Source organism: Mastomys coucha, unplaced genomic scaffold, assembly GCF_008632895.1.
Source record: "Mastomys coucha isolate ucsf_1 unplaced genomic scaffold, UCSF_Mcou_1 pScaffold11, whole genome shotgun sequence".
NCBI classification, from domain to species: domain Eukaryota; kingdom Metazoa; phylum Chordata; class Mammalia; order Rodentia; family Muridae; genus Mastomys; species Mastomys coucha.
Window position 1 is genome coordinate 2782789 of NW_022196893.1, and position 13616 is coordinate 2796404.

Below are 13616 nucleotides of genomic sequence, written 5' to 3' on the forward strand. Positions count from 1 at the left end.
CCCCCTGGATTTGCTCTGCTATTGTAATCTCTCTCTGATATTTGTTTATGAACTCCTAAGTAGAGGAACGGGGGCCATTCACAGTCAATGCCGCAACAATCACACACCAGTGTTAGCCTCCCTCAAAACTATCAGCAGTAGGAATACTGAAGAAAGGAAAGAGGAAACTCGGGACTGGAAAAGTTATGCTTTCAAATGGCCGATATCAAGCTAGCAAGAGCCCGTAAAAGCTCACTCAGATTTAAAGTCACCTTCCAATGCCCCAGGAAATGGCTGTCCAGCCTTCATCTAAATATTCCCCGTAGTGAGGGACTCACCACCGTAGAGAAAAGTTAACTGGATGATTTTTCCAACTAACCTGGAATCCAGAGTTCAAGGAAACTGCCCCACTAGTTCTAATTCAACCCATCAGAAAAAGAATTGCAGGGCAGTGTCTATTCCCCAGGACACCCTGCCTTTCCCCTTCCAAACCAAAAGACTTTTCTAGATGTTATTAATCTTACACTCAAATAAGGTCTCTGTCCCAAAGACATTTCTTGGATGCATGGCCACTTATATGTGACCCTCTTACAGTTGACTCAAACATTAGAGAGAGTTGAGTTTGTCATCAGGCTAAGGCAGACACATTTCAGGGTCATCCCAAGGTCACAGATGACCAGAGAGCCTATGCATGCCTGAAATGGTCATCACTTCTCTGACAGCCATTGAAGACCTTGCAGGGATTCAAGGAAAATAAATGCATGAAATGTAAACATTTGACATTAGCTAGTAATAAAAAATGGCCATGGAAGAGTTGAAGTCTCTTTGGGGGAAACTGGCTGGTATACCACTCACTACCACTATGGAGGTGCAAGAACATATGAGAATGTGTTGAAACTTTGAGCACATCCCAGTAAAACAAGACATAATTCGTTTCTGCTGCTTTAACATTTTTAAAGGCCCATGACCAGAGTCCTGCTGGAGCCCTGGAAAGGAACCCCTCACCCCATTCAACATCTTCTCTAATAACATAAGGGTAATGACTCTCTGTGGCTTTTCAGGATCAGTGTTGAGGAGAAGCCCCAGGTTCAGGAGACAGAAACAAGCTAAGATGTCAAATGCCTGGCCACTTCCCTTGTTAAGGGATCAGTTGCTCCTAGTACCTTCTCTTGACCAATGAGGAAATGGAAGCCCTCTGGTACAGCCCTTATCTGAGGGCAGACAATATAAGGAAACTGTACCAAGCAAGAGTATAAGTCAGGGCTGGGCCCACACATGGCAGATCACTAAGCTTCGTGAAGCTTCTGTCTCTAACAAATCAGAACCCTGCAGAAGAATTTCCGAGGGTAAGGTGGACTAATCCAAAAGGGATCTTTGGTTTCCTAGCCTTTCCCCAGACACATATCAGTGAGAGGAGCCAGAATGACCCATGTAGACAAAGAAGCGCCAAGACAGAGCAAAGGTTCTGAAGGATGACAAGGATGGTTACAGTGATGCCTGGGGACATCCCAAATGCCAGAGAAGCATGTCTGCCTGTCACCGCCGAGTCGGTCCACATACAAACCAATCCAAGTTAAGCTTCAATGATGGAGACATGAAACCCTGGTCTGCTATAGAACTGGATATTCAGAAGCAAACAGACTAAGGCATCTCTCTGGTCTCAGGGATGCTCAGGCATGCTCAAATAGGAGAAAAAAAAATCTAAATTTAGACCAAGAAGGCAAAGCCCCTTGCCCATCAATACCAAATCAAAAAGAGCTTATTCTTCCTACCTCCACTCCCCCAACCAACTCTAATGGGCTCTGGTGATGGCTGCTGTGGCTACTGTCCTCGCTGCCTTCTTGGACAGCTCCTAAGAAGCAATCAGTTACAAACTAGAGATTTCAATTCCCTCTGAGGCTGAAGAAAAGTCTGTCTCCTTCACATAGGAGGGTCCCCAAAGGGCTTCAACAAGAAGCTGACCAGGGATGCCAGGAGCATCTCTCATGCTCCCTCATCCCTCATTGGAGCCTATGACCCCCCAACACAAGCAGCTGAGAAAACTGGGCCTTACCTGACAGGGAGATGTTCAAGGGATCCAGCCTGGGCTTGTGTCCTGGAATCAGAACTATTGGAAGCAGGATTCAGGGACGATGCCAGTCACAGGCAGTCCCCTTCTGGGATTCCCCTGTAGCATACAGACACCCTGCCTGCCACTGAAAAGAAGTCCTAACACTCCTCAGTCTCCAAGCAAAAGGTGGGAGTCTTCTCCTGGACCATGGGTCCAGAAACAGAGCTAGCTTTCAAGACAGCAGTTGGAGGGAAAAGCTGAAACTTACAGAGAAGAATGGCAAGTGTGTGAGAGAGGGCAAAGCAGAAAAGGTCCAAGCAGGTCCTCCGGGAGAAGCCACAGCCCTCTCCAGCCTGTGCTGTCCAGGAACAAAGCTGCTCTGGGCCTCCCCAGGGGCTCACTGGCCTGTCTCTGGGTTTCCCCGGCTAAGAGCTCCCGGCACAGGGGAGGAGCCGGGAGTGGGCAGGGTCGTGAACACGGGCTGGGGCGGGGCTAGAGGGGGAGGGCTCAACCTTAGTCCCTTTGGGCGCCTAGAGGGCGGGGCCTGGGCTGAAGGAGATCCGTGACCCCAGAGGATACACTCTGAAGGAGGTCAGAGCCATGACAGAGAAAGGGAGGAGGCAGGCGGCAGCGCAAATAAAGGTTTTGATGTCCTAGAGTCATCAAGGCCTTGAGAAGCCCAGGAGAGCTTGAACAACTGTCCAGTTAAGGACTTCACTAGATATTTTGGTCCCTTTACAGGGAGCTCTGAAATAACCTACCGAGTTTAGAGGCAGCTGTTTGGGACTAGTTTGGAAAGTTTGGAGCACGGGGTTGGAGGAGGGGCAGGTGTGCACAGCGCCCCTTGTCCAGCCCTCACACTTCTTGCTGAAACAGAAACATGAATACACTTACCAGTACCAGGGACTCGTTCCACGGGTAGCCAGCCCTCTTCAGGAAACCCTCACTGGAGCCTTGGGATAACCAAGGACTCTGACTCTGTTGTCCATCCCAGAGGAAAGAGGCTTGGTTATTGATCAGCCCAGAGTCTCCATCAAGGCAGGGAGGGACCTCAGGTAGGGCTGATGAGGTCACCAAGGGAAGAGCAGGAGCAGGTTCTGGCCCTGATGTCCTTCGACTTTTTCCTTTCGGAGCACTGTTCCTAAAAATGGGCCAGCCAGGGTATTTTGAAATGGGCAAGCTGAGAACACTGCTTAATTGGCAAAGTCTCTCCCACCCTAGCCTCAATCAGTCTCCTAAGCTGCAGAGTGTCTTTATTTGGCTGCCTGTGAAGCAACATTTATAAACAGACGCACCGGGCTCCACTGTGACCAAGGGACTCACAACAGCACCCTGCCCTCTTTCCTTTTTCTGCTTTATGTTTTCAGCCATCCCTGTGGCAGTGTTAGGTGCTGGCTAAATGGACCAGAACCTGGGACAGAGTTGATGATGGTCACTGGACAATGTGCACCATCAGTGCTAGAGATATGGCAATGACCAGATAAACCAAGGTGACCCTGTAGGCTTACCCGAAACCTATGGGGGGAGGGGGATAAAAATTACATAAGCTACTGAGTCTCCCATCCAGGTGGTAGAAAGAAAGAATGGTAACCAGGTCGGAGCTGTCATGGGGCTTGTCCTGCCTTAGATATGGTAGACACATAAACGAAGGGCAGAAAAAGTGGGGAAGTCTGTTGGGCAGGTGGAACAACCAGAGCAAAAGTCCACTGAAAATGGGCTTGGCATTCTTGTGAGGCAGCGTAATGGGGCTCCCAGAATGGCTTTTCTAGTCTGCTATCCCTTGTGATAAACCTGTCTGAGTTGTGCGGACAGAACCCACCTTCCTTGTGAACCCCTGCACCACAGCTTTCCTGTGGTCCAGCATATCTCTCTTCCCATTTATTGTTGTTTCTGCACAGCACGCCTGAGATCAGCTAGTGGGCAGGACTTAGACTCCCAGCCCATACTCTTATCCGGGTAGTGCTCTCCTTCCTTGACTTGCGCTTTTATTTTTATTTTATTTAACACACACTCGATATACAGTATTGAGGGATCAGGTGTGAAGTTCCTACTCCATTTACACTCTGCTATTCCTTCCAAGATACCAGACAAACATCTCCGTCAGCAGGAGAACTCTGCGAGCCAGGGTAGATGTTAGTTCCTGTGCCCCCAGTGAGAGAGCCCTACAAGCTCCTGCTGATGTTCGGGTTCCAGAAGAGAGGCGGGACTGCCACTCATACCAGTTCTGCTACCGTGGTCTGAGTTCAACTCTCTATGTGGAAATAGTTCATGGCTTTGATAAGAGCGACTCTACCACAGCGCACAGAAACAGAGGCAACTGTTCTCTGCTTTCTCACTGCTACCATGTGAGACCATCAAGCCCAACAGAGGTAGTGGGTAGTGGGCAGGTGTTCCAGAAAGCCACTTCCAAGAGCACCCCATGTCACTTTCCTCCTGCTTTGAACCACTTCTCTTCCAGGCATCTGAGATGTGCTAAATGGGAATAGGAAATCTGTATACAGGTCACCATACCCACAGAGCTAAAGATATGCACTTAACAGAGAGTAAGGGAAGGTCTCCCCTGGGACTTATTTTGTTGTTGTTTCTTTCAGTCGCTGTGATAATTAACATGAAAGATAAATAAAGCAGACAGGGTTCAGGCATCACTTGCCACAATCTGTTTCTCGGTGGCTAAAATTCCTTCCCAGAGTAGGGATGGAGTGAACCACAACAATCCCTCTAGCTCCGGTCCCATCAACAAGCTAAAGTACAGTTCCACCTGGTTCACCCTGGAGAACCTACCAATTTATTGGGCTTATGTATCAAGCAAAGGTGAGAGCGATCTTAAGAGGAGCATGGGTAACCCCAAAGCAGCCTCACTGGGAAGTCTTAACGCAGTATAGGCGATGGCCCCCCATAACTATGTAGATAAAGCTCCTGTCCCCCAGTTCTCATCAGGCAAACTCTAGTCCCAACCTTAGACCTAGAGACCCTGTGCAACTAGGGAAAGATTGCATACAATGGCTGGAACCTGAGTTGAGGGTCCAGTTACCCTTCTCCTTCTCTGAGGGAAGATCCATAGCCCATAGGGTAGTTATTATGGACACTGTAGACAGAGCCTGTCTCATGAAGACAGTAGCAATTTAACCTGGAGAAAAGCACCTTACATCCTTGAAGCATCTTGTATTTCAAATAAGAGCTTCTGTGTATCTACCTATCTCAGTGCTCTGGACCAGGGATTCCAAAGGCAGTAGTGAGTCACTGGCCTTGCCGTGCATCCTTCAGTAGTCCCCGAAGGAAGCCTTGTCAGGTTCAGGCTGTTAGCAACCCTTGTTCAGCCCCTGACCATGAATCTTCACCATGAATCCTTTCTGTCAACACAGGCTTGCCTCTAACAGATTTTTTTTTTCTCTTTAGAGTCCTTTCATAGTATCCCTAACCCCTTTCTCATCTTGACCTGAAATGTAAGCTTCATGAGGGAGGGAAGCAGATGTGAATACTTCATTGAGACCCTCAATTAGCATGCCTATAAATATATGTTGACTAAATACATGAATGGCTAGATTGTGTGTTTACTTGGCAGTCATTGGCTCATTACATTTTCAACTGGCTCTTTCTCCATGGATTTGGATTTTGTCTTTCCCAACTGGGTTATATATAACTTCATGGGGCAGGAGATGTGTCTAGGTCCCAGAACATCAAGAAAAATTGCTATATACACAAGAGCAGTGCAATTAAAGGGAGATGTAAATTTTTCTCAATTATTAACTGCTCAGTTTTTAAGCTCCTCTGGGATCAGCTAAAAACATCCCTCAAATCTGTTTCACAAGAGTGAATAGTTGAGTAGGATTTCTTAATATGTTAATTTGTTCTAAATTAGTGTATGTCCTACAAGTTCTATTTGGTGGAATCTGTTTCAGTTTTATTATATTTATTCACTTTTAGGGAATCATTCATAATAATGTTCTTGTTTATTTCTTTCAAATTATATTTGTATTTGATTTTTAATATGTGAGCATTTTATCAAACCATTTAAAAAAGTTAGTTTTGCAATGTTTCATAAACTCTCAGAAACCAGACTGACCCAGTACAAAGCCTAAAAACACAGCTTCCCAGGACACTTGCTCTGAGAACATAGGCCTCCATGTATCTGACTGGGATCCCACCTTTAAGTGGATCTTGGGTATCTGACTGGGATCCCATCTTTAAGTGGAAGCCCTGCGGCCTGTGTGGCCTCTGACTGTCCACATAGAGTTAGGACTTCCACACTTTTCAGTGATTGATTCTGAGTGAGAACAGCCACAGTTGAGAATAAATAAGTGTGCTGCTTCCCTAGTAACAAGGTGGCATGCTCAGCCTACAGTGTTAGGTGCCCAAGCCAGCCGCAATCCAAGCCTTCTCAAAGTGTGTAATGGGACATGTTTGAAATGGATAACCAACTCAGGAGTTCTGGTTAATCTCCACCTGCTCCAGCATGTTCAGCCCTGTTTAATCCCACTGAGACTTCCCCCACATACCTAGATTGAGATGGCAAACCCTGGAGCTGCCATGTCCGTTCATCCTTCCCACAGCTGGACCCAAATACAGAACTATTGCCAGAATGGTCTCCTTACCCTCCATCCTGGGTGCTCACCTCCCTTCCCAGATTTTCTATTGCCTTCCCCACAGGTGTGCCCTCCTGAAGTGCTAGATCTTCTCCCTCTGAAACCATGCCTCTGGTCTCCAGTGGGCTTTATTATTCATCTGGAGTAGATTTTATAGTTATAAGTCATAAATTCTTTTTTCTACTCAGCCAAAACCAATATTCAGAAGGGTAGGGGATTCTGCCATTGCTGTTTTTCTGGATCAGTCTCTGCCCAAAGCAGGGAAGCAGTGGACAATGATGAAACCTAGCCATTGTCCTGATATCCCTCCTAGAACTCCCTATGGTCCCCCCCTGCCAGAAAACAGTAATGATGCCACCATTCATGGACACTGGTAAAAATGCCTGTGGCCGGAAGCAACTCCAGACATCTCAGAGGCATCTTGTTTCTGATGTGGATCACACCTGGTAAGATGATGGTGTCCTTGATGTAGAAATCTGGTGAAAGATGTTTAAGTTTGGCAGGAACTAGCTAGAAGGGACAGAACCTGGCTTCCAGCCCAGGTCTGTCTTTTCCAGAGATTTGCACTTTCTTTATGCTGGCCTGAGAAATGATTTCAAGTTTTCTGTTCAGGGAAAGTTATTTGTGAGTGTGTCTACTCACAAACCAAATTCTTACTTCATGAGAGCACAGATTTTTCTTCCCATTGGCTCTTTTTCTGCTTTCTCTTCAAAGTAACTCAAGCCAAGGGATGATACCACCAGCCACTGAGTGAGACTTCCAGCCCCAAGGCTTTCTTCTATTTGTTTTAATCTTTATGTATATCAGTATATAATATGTGTGTGTGTGTGTGTGTGTGTGTGTGTGTGTGTGTATGTGTATACAGGTATGCGTATGTGCAGGTGTGCATATACCATAGCATAAGACTAGAGATCTGAAGACAACTGTAGGTATTGGTCCTTGCCTACAACCTTGCTTGACTGAAAGTTTCTTATTATTCAAAACTGCTTGCACTGAGCTAACAGGCCTATGAGCTCCAATGGTTATCCTGTCTCCCCCTTCTACCTTCTAAAGGGCCCTGGCATTACAGATGTCTTCTCCTATGTCTGGTTTTATATGTGCTCTGATAATCCAAACTCCAATCCTCATATGTACTTGTGTGGCAAGCACTGAATCATCTCTCAAGCCTCATTTCTTTAATTTACAACTTATACCAATTCCTCCAATATCAATAACTCCTTCAAAAAAAATCCATGTCCTCTCCTTGGTAATCATGGGCATACCAGGATAAACTGCATCTTCCCTTGAATCTACTGTATCATCCCTCACCATCTTAGTTGGCAGTACCCCAAGTTATAAATTTCCACTTTACAGGAGAATAAAGTGAATTTTCTAGGTTTGTTTGTTTGCTAACTTATCTTGGAGAAAGGAAAAGGCTGAGCCACTCCATAATTTTAAAATCAGTCAAATGGCAGGGATTGCCAGCAGCATCAATAACAGTGACAGTTATATTTCTAGTGATGTATTGTTCATGAGAAATAATATTCCCAAACATGCCTAAATTAGCCCTTCATAGAAGAGAAAGAGAATTCACAATAGCCAAAGCATTGGCACAAGGACATTATCAAATAAATGATGAGAAGTCACTTCGGTGGTAAGATCAGGGTTATACTCATGACCATGTCAAGATGGCCATGCTATGGTATTAAATAGGAGAGAGAGAAAGAGAGAGAGAGAAAGAGAGAGAGAGAGAGAGAGAGAGACAGAGACAGAGACAGAGACAGAGACAGAGAGACAGAGACAGAGACAAAGATACAGAGACAGAGAGAGACAGAGACAGAGAAAGAGAGAGACCATAAGGCAGCACTCCTTATCTCTCCTTTCAAAGTTCACCTCTAAAGTGATTTTCTGTGACTTCCTTGAATTTTTTACATTTAGTGCATCTGGACCATTGCTGATGCAGACACCTCCTGTTTTAGGGAGCAGGGACATATTCCACGAACCTCATTCTACAGCAAGACTTCCTCACCCAGCCACGTACCTTGGGTGCCTGCCCACATCAGACTGTTTAAACCTGGCTCACTCTGCCAATGACTATCTTGTGCTCCCTTTTGTCTTCACATTCATTCCACAGATGTTTAATGCTTGTTCTATGCCAGGCACTATGCTGGAGAGAGCTTCACCCAACTTCTTACACTGCTGCTTTCTTTATGAGTCCTCAACTGATAGATGTCTCTTTCCATTTCTTTTCCATAGTGAAAATATGCTGCAGTGTACAATTTTGTGGATACAATTGGTGCACTAAATCCGTAGGCTCCATCTCCCTCGATTCAACCAACCATGGATTGAAAATAGTGAACAAAATTGCATGTGGATTGAGCATGCAGACTTTTCTTGTTGTTTTTTGAATAATTAATACTGTATAATAGAGATTTAAGTAGAACTGTATGGCTTTGGGCACACTACAAGTAATAGGAAGATGATCTAAATCAAGCTATATACAAACACTACACCATCTTATATAAGAAAACCAAACATTGCAGATTTGGGGGTTGCAAGAATGCTGGGAAGAGTCTATATCTCATTCTGCCAAAAATAACCCCAGGGTGTCAAAGAATGCATGCAATTCAAGTTTTGATTGGCATTTTTTTTCTGGATCACCTTCAATATTAGACTCCAACAAAGAAGGGCTTCACATCTTGAGTAGAACAATGTCCCAGAGTCTTTGGAGACTGTGATGCTAATCAATAAGCTGGAGGATTGGGGAAGCAACACATTCACATTTATTAGTTGTTATAAACAACCCACACACTAACTGACCTTGCTTGGAAGATTGTGTGGGTGTCTCTTGAATGTGCTAGAAATGGATGGATTAGGTCACACGGAGTCTACCGTACCATCCACATTGAGTAGGTGATAAGACTGAAGACAAGAGCTATAAAAGATCTGCTTGAAGCCTCACTGCCCAATTCCTCTGACCAAGCAGTAGAGGATGGGGAGAGCAGAGCATGAAGCTAAGGATTTTCAGAGTTACCAGCTGATAGTGAACAATTCTAGAGAAAGAGTTGGAAAAGTGGCCCATAGGAATGATTTCTACACTTTCCAAAGCCAACCCTGTCTGCATAGAGTGCCATTATCCATTCCTGTTGTTCAAAACAAATAAAGCTACCTTTCTAAATTGCATGCCTCTGTCTGTATTATAGGGATTACACCTCTTCCCCATCTGCTCTGCAAGCATCTATTGTGCTCACCCTCTGGCTTAGCAGTATCAATTATTTTGACACACTGCTTGTGCTCGCATGTCCTGCATGGCTTTACAGTCACTCACCTTTTATTGGGAGAAGGAAAGGCTTCTGAAAAATACTTACAGAGTGAAAATAAACCAGAGTGGGTGTCTGTAAGCTTGGGTGACTGCAGGCCCCAGCTAGATCTTACACTCACAGGCTAGCATCCTCTCTTACCTATCCAATATGCACTGAATAAGTTAACCTTGAAAATGACCTTCAGAATCAAAGCCACCAGTGCAGTGAAGTCATGGGAAAGCTGAGGCACCAGCAACCAAGGGGTGGGCATGTTCCCCAGGCTCCAACAAGACATGCCCCTCCTTTTTTCTCCGTAAAGGCACCCTTCTTACTCTGGGTTCAATACAGTGAATATGGCTGGAATTCCAAACTGGGTGGGATAGTCCTGCATTGTGCAGACTACAATGAACAGTTTTCTGTGGACCACAGGCCTCTCTGCATGGGAATTCACATGGCTAAAGATATGCTGTTAAGAAGGGGCAAGGGTCCCAGGGCTTTTTTTGGTTTTTGTTTTTTGTTTTTTTTGTTTTTTTGTTTTTCAGAAAACAGTCTCACGGACTTCGTCTGCCCTCAAAGCAGGTCTTCAGAGAATGCCCCACTGGCTGGGATACTGGGACCATGCCACATCTTGGCAGAGTCCCAGACATGGAAGGCTTATGGGTTCTGGGAGGGCTTAGTTCTGGCTGAAGGCTAAGTGAGGCAGGACCCCAAACAGAAGGTTCACGTTCACATTAGCACAGCTTGAGGGTCAATTTCTGTACTTGTAAAAGGGAGGAACTTCAACACTTCAAGTTCTCTTTCATCTTTAGAATATTCTGTCTAGAGCCGGCTGTAAACTACACAATGTCTAGAGCAAAACAAAGACTTAGAGTACCTTTGGCAAATAGAGGGGCAAAGTGCTGCTATCAGAGGTGCAGTAATACAACTCTCTCCTCTTGCACACTCCATCGAGCTATTATTGTGTTTTTCTTTTTAATTTGCTATTTAATGTTGCATAAGTAGAGGAAACAAAGTTTTGCACAGCCTGCAAGAGTGCTCTTCTCCATCTTTGTATTGTAGGGTGACAATTTCAAAAGCAAAAGAAGAATCTTTAACTCACAAACAAGCAGCTGGATCATCACGTAGTATTTCTGTTTCCTGTTACTCTGTGGGTATGCATTTAAAAATATTTATTTTTATATGTGTCGTATTCATTTTCAATTTTATTACCTATTATTATTTATTACTTTTAGGAGGATTTTGTCTGAATGTACACCTGTTTGCCAGGTATATGCTTGGAGCCTACTGAAGCTAGAAAAGGGAAGGGGATCCTTCGGAGTTGGAGTTATAGATGGCGTTACCTGCCGTGTGGGTTTGGGGACTTGAACTCACCCCATTCTCTGGAAGAGCAGTTGATGCTCTTAATCATTGGCTCATCTCTCCAGGGGGTTGTCTCTTAATCAGATTATCTGAAAAATTACAAAGATTTAAAATTTGAAGGATAGCTATGTTTGCTTCACAAGATGAGCACACTCTTCCATAGCCTCTCCCTTCTATTTACTGGTCAGGGAAATTTTACTCATGGGAAAGAGCTGTGTATTAACCATCAGCCCCTCTTCCTCTAGGCCGTCGATTCTCAACTTATAGGTCAGTACCCCTTTAGGGGGTCACATATCAGATATTTACATTACAGTTCATAACAGTAACAAAGTTACAGCCATTAAGTAGCAGCAAGATAATATTATGGTGAGGCTGACCACAACATAGAGACTTGCATTAAAGAGTCACAGCATTAGGGAGGTTGAGAACCCACTGATACAGTCTGTCATCTTCCAAATGAGCAGGGAACCAACAGGATCAGAAAGGATGTTGCAAGGTTACCTGGCCATCTGTTGTTTTTATAAGGTCACTGCCTTCTCAAGTGTTATATTAGTTTTTAATCACTACGGAAGTACACTTGAGAATAAAATTTAAAAGTAAAAGGAAGGTTCTACTTTTGACTTATGGTTTCAGAAACTTCTATTAGCCAGTTCCATTTCTTTTTTTCTTTCTTTTTTTAAGATTTATTTATTATTATAAATAAGTACACTGTAGCTGTCTTCAGACGCACCAGAAGAGGGGGTCAGATTTCATTACGGGTGGTTGTGAGCCATCATGTGGTTGCTGGGATTTGAACTCAGGACCTTCGGAAGAGCAGTGGGTGCTCTTACCCGCTGAGCCATCTCACCAGCCCCCAGTTCCATTTCTTTAGGGACCTTGGTGAGTCATAATATCATGGCATCCGGAGGGCAGAACAAAGCTGCTCAAGTCACGCTAACCAAGAGACGAAGAATGGGGCGGCAGATAAGCAAGGAAACAAACATACATTTGAAAAGCTTGTCTGTTTTCTCTAATTAGGCCTTACCTCACTTCAGCAAAGCTCCCAGTTATGACATCAGGCTTTGAATCCATCAGTATACCCAATGGTTAGGACAGAGACTTGGTGGTTAATTCAAAATGCTTTTCCTCTGAATGTTGCACTTGGGGGCACAGCCTTCAACATAGGAGGGGGCATTTACTAGTAAATAAAAGTAACACATGGTCTGTGTCAAGGAACCCATGGCCCCCAGAGTCACAGTGCTCCAAGCCTACCAGCACCTGACCCCAGTCCCTGCTCCTGAGCACAGGGACGCTTCAGCTTTTGCTTCTGGGCTCTCTGAGAAATATGCAAATGGACAGCAAAAAGAGGAAAGCTGAACACTGAGCACATCTACCTTTATACATCTGTTCTGTCCCACCAGACTTCTATGTATATGTCATAAATGTACCGATAAAATTACTAATAATTTCAAGATAGTGACAAGTAGAGTTTTGTAGCATTTGAGGCTCCTATGAGTATGAAGCTTCACACTACCACCTATACCTCAAACCCAAAAAGCTAATCCTGTCTGCTGCCTCCATCACCTTCCACCTCTCCAGGAGTTGGCCTATTCTTCTGGACCTAGACCCTCCACATGGATCACATGGATAAATAAATCCAGGACACATACCCACCTGTTACTAGGCAACCTCAACAGAATGTTTTACACCCTCTTATTGCCAGTTTCTGCATCTGGAAATTATGGGTCCTATAGAAAGTATTTACGGTTGTCATAAATGTATCATTAAATCAAACCAGTGAAATATCTGGCATGCACCAGGATGCTTATTTTAACAATCACACCAGTATCTTTCCAGGTGGGTAAGAGATAGAAGCAAGTGTCTGTGGGCTGAGCAAAAGCTGGCTCCAAATATCTGTTTCAGAGCCAGAAATGGTGACACATACCTGTAATCTCAGATAGTTCAGGGTCTGAGACAGGAGGATTATAAAGTCAAGGAAAGCCTGAGCAACTTAGTGAGTCCCTGCCTCAAGATAAAATTTAGAAAGAACCAAAAACATAGTTTAATAGCCAACTACTCACAAAAGCATGGATGAGACCCTGTCTTCAGTCACTAGTAACAGGCTTGCACACACATATATACATGCACACACACATAAATACACATGTGTGTGAGTTTGTGTGTGTGTACATGTGCATGTGCGTGTGTGCGTGTGTGCATAAATCTGGTTGGGACAGTGTTGAAGCTGTTGTGGTCCCAGGATTCCAGTCAAGAACTCTGGATGCTACGGTGGTCTCTAATGGTAGGCAGGAGCTCACAAACAGATCAGGAAACTGGGACAGAAACCCAACTTCTCAACAAAACAAAGGCTATTGGCCATGGACC

The 13616-nt window shown here is 44.6% G+C and overlaps 1 protein-coding gene across 1 annotated transcript in view; it reads right to left on the minus strand.

The window, feature by feature from the left end:
- Col22a1 (collagen type XXII alpha 1 chain) overlaps positions 1-2437 on the minus strand; it is a 248131-nt gene extending 245694 nt beyond the window's left edge. The window contains exon 1 of the mRNA XM_031345491.1: positions 2033-2437. The gene's annotated coding sequence lies outside the window, so the exon portion shown is untranslated. The remainder of the gene's footprint in view (positions 1-2032) is intronic.
- Positions 2438-13616: the final 11179 nt, after the last annotated feature.